Consider the following 4012-nt stretch of genomic DNA (forward strand, 5'->3'; position numbering starts at 1 on the left):
TTCTGCTGCTGGGACGGGCTGCACTGAGTTTGGAAGAAGTGCAAGAGCCTTCACAGAAAAGGCTGTATGTTCACTGGCCGATAATACACCGTTATTAGTGACTGTCAGTAAATTGATAGTAGTTAGCAAATTTATTTTTTCAACTTCTGAAATAAGGATTGAACTCAGAAATAAGAGGGAGAAGTGAAATTCTGAGCCAATATATATATTACCCTCAGTAAGCCACAGTTGAATAAGGGAGTTAACCATATTGTTTTTTTTTTCCCTGATGTTAATTTAATTCTAAGTAATTAATTAAGTTACTCTAGACATGTTGCATTTTAAGACATGTTTGTTAAATGGAAAATATGTTCTGTTACGTTGGGAAGTCATAGCCCCTGATCGTGTTCTAGATGAACACAGGGTCTTGGAGCTCAGATAGTAACTAGAGACTCTATGGGACATCTGTGATGCTGAGAGTTAGGTGAATAGCTCACACAGAGAGCAGATCACCCTGCAGACATGACAGCCAAGAAGAAGAAAGGGAATAGGGAACTAGACAATCGAAGAGAAACATTCAGGGAATGGAAGAATATCCTGATATCTCCCTCCCAACTCAGTTTCCTGGTTTGGAAGCTGATGAAGGTGCGGGCTGTTCAGGGGAGGGCAGTCGGAGCCATGTCTGCGGCACTACAAGCAGCCTGACTGTGCAGGAGGGGAGGAAAAAGGAAGGAGGATCAATAGTCAGAGGGGAGTCAGGAAATTTAAGAAGGTGTCGATGTTTCTGTAATTCCAGGGTAGTGGGGTTAAGAATATAACGGTGTCTGCAGGACATTCTTCTGGGGGACAGTGAGCAGTCAAAGGTCATGTCCATGTTGGTAGGAATAACCTGGGTAGGAAGCGTGAAGCGGTCTGGGAATCAGGATTTAGGGAGCTCGGTGGATGGTTAGCAAGCGGGACCTCAAATGTAGCAATCTCTTGGTTACTGCCAGTGCCGTGTCCAAGTGAGAACATAACTCGGAGTTTTAGGTAGATGAGAGTGTGACTGGAACAATGGTGCAGCAGGAAGGGCTTCAGAATCCTGGGACAATGGGACTGGTTCTGGGGAAGGCAGCAACTGTACAAGCTGGCTGGGCTAACGTGACAGAGCTGGGACTGAGTTCCTTGTGCGGTGTTTGGGAGGGATTGAAAATAACTTGGCGGGTGCATAGGATCCAAAAAGGAATAGTACAGGAGCCTACCAGGATTCTCAAAATAATGGGAGATACAGTTGGTACTAATTTACAAGAACAAGTTTATCAGTGGAAGATGGAGTAAGAAAGAAAGCCTTAATCTGAGGTACTCTGCATAGACATGAATACTCGGAGTTTGGAGAGTTCTAGATGCAGATTGGTGTGTGGAAATCTGATGGACTGATCACTGAGAGCTGGCTCAAGGAATGGCAGGACTATGTGTTAAATATTGCTGAGTATCAGGGATTCTGAAATTATAGAAGGGAAGGGAAAGGATGAAGGTGGAAGTATTGGTTTTGATTAGCATTAGTTAAGGCGCCCAAGAGAAAGAGCCAACTCACTCACTCGGGACACCTCGCTACCTTTCCCCCAGCTGTACCAGCTGTTACAAAAAAATCCACCTCTCTTAGTACTGTTTGGTAATTCTCACATTTCGGAAGGAACCAACCCACACAAGAGCAGAAAGCGCCAAGAGGGATAGGGGGCTCCCCAACATTCAGCTCCTCACTCTGTCACAGGGAAGGAGCCGGACCCCAACAACAATGAGAGGCTGACTGACCGTGTCCAAGCTCGCTGACTGGGATCTGAGACTCCCCTTGACTCACTGTGCTGGGCACCGTGACTGACTGTGGACAATGATATCAGTCTTCCTCGTTTTGTGTCTGTGCTAAACACCAAGACAATACTGCAGGCGGGTGAGGCTCATAGCTCTGGCTGAGGGGAAACACTGCTGAGGGCAGGGTAAGACAAGGCAATCATTCTGTGAGCATTCAAGTCAGTTCAAAGTGAGTGTGTTCAAACACCGAATGAACACCCCAGAGGGATAGACCATGAGTTGGGTGTGTCCCTGAGTACAGTGTCCTTGCGGCAGCATTGAGTGCGTACAAACACGGAGTGAGTAGCCCAGAGGGACAGACCATGAGTTGGGTGTGTGCCCCTGAGCATAGTGTCCTTGCAGCGGTATTGAGTGTGTACAAACACGGAGTGAGCATCCGAGAGGGGCAGTCCATGAGCTGGGTGTATGCCTCTGAGCACAGTGTCCTTGCAGCAGAATTGCAATGAGAGTTGTGAGTGCACTCTGAGCTGTAGCATTGAAGTACAAATGTATACTGTCGTGGGTCGGAGATGTGCTGGGATGGCATGGTGAGGCTGGCATGTGACAGATGCCAGCATTGGTGGGCGTGGATTGCATGCAGCTTCTGTCTGTGCAGTGTCCCCCGAATCGTTGGTGTCCAAGATAGAAGGCGACAGGAGCGAGGGGCAAGATGGAGTCACCAGTTACCAGCTCTGACTTTCACGTCCAATTCTCCATATTGAGTTTCCCTCCTGTGGGAGGGAGGGTATGAAGCTGTAAGTTGTTGAGGAGAGATCCACTGATTGTGGCTGTTGATCATCAGTAATCATTCAGTCAACATCTTGCCACTCCCTTGCTCAAATCTTTTTTTCGAGATCAGTCCAGCATAGGAACAGGCCCTTCATCCCAGCAAGCCCGCACTGACACATGATGCCGTTCTATAGTTAAAAAGAAAGTTTTTGCTCCGACACCCTCTATGTCATTCTGTTCCCTACTAACTCATATTTGTGCCAAGATCCCTCTTCAACCATGCTATATTAGCTCCTTCTCCTCCATCAGTGCATTCCAGGCACTTGCACATTCTTTCTGGAAAACCAAAACTAAATCTTGCCGATCATATCTCCCGAACTTTCTCCCTTTTACCAAAAACCTACGGTCGTGAGTAATTGATATTTCTACTCTGGGAAAAAAAGCCTCTAAGTGTCCTTCTATCTATGCCTCTGATAATTTTGTAAATATCTATCAGGTAGCCCCCATAGCCAATGATGCCCAGGTGCACACAAACCACGTTTGTTTTATTTCTCCTTCTGGCTAATACCCTCCAAACCAGACAACATCCTGGTAAAACTTTTCCATACCCTCTCCAACACATTCACATCGTTGTGCTGGTGTGGCAACCAGTACTGTACACAATATTCCAAATATGTCCGAACTACGTTTCTCGACAACTGCAATATGACCTGCTAATTTTCATACTGCATGCTCCGATGCCTGTCTACAAGTTTGCCGTCAGTCTTTTGATCTCCCTATCCACCCGTGTTGTCACTTTCAGGGAACTGTGGAGCTGTACACCCAGATCCCTTCAGATGTTTATGCAGTCAGTAGTTTTTCCATCCACTTTATACTTCTCTCCTGCATTAAATCTTCTAAAACGCATCACGTCACAACTGTCCAGATAAAGTTACATCTGTGTTTTCTCTATCCAAGTCTGCAGCTGACCTATATCACGCTGTATTCTCTCGCAGTCATCCTCACAATCTGCAACTCCGCCAATCTATTTACAGATCTCCAGTCACAAAAGCACTGTTCCACCACGACTCTGTCTTCTATGGCAAAGCAGTTCTCTATCCATCCTACTAACTGACCGCTGATCCAATTTCACTTCACCTTCTGCATGGGTCTGCCATAAGGAACCATATCCAAGGCCTTGCTAAGATCCAATCGGCCAACATCCAGCCCTCCGCCCTCATCAATCAATTTTGTCACTTCCTCAAAATAATCAATCAAATTTGTGAGATAGGATATTCCCCACACAACTGCGTTGCCTGTTGCTAGTAAGTCAATATTAGCGTACTGTTGGAGCTGCACTCATTCAGACAAGTGATTATTCCATCATATTGCTGACTTGAACCTTGGAGATTAGATTAGATTCCCTACAGTGTGGAAACAGGCCCTTCAGCCCAACCAGTCCACACCAACCCTCCAAAGACTAACCCACCCAAACACA

The sequence above is a fragment of the Chiloscyllium plagiosum genome, chromosome 8, assembly GCF_004010195.1.
Source record: "Chiloscyllium plagiosum isolate BGI_BamShark_2017 chromosome 8, ASM401019v2, whole genome shotgun sequence".
In the NCBI taxonomy this organism is placed as follows: domain Eukaryota; kingdom Metazoa; phylum Chordata; class Chondrichthyes; order Orectolobiformes; family Hemiscylliidae; genus Chiloscyllium; species Chiloscyllium plagiosum.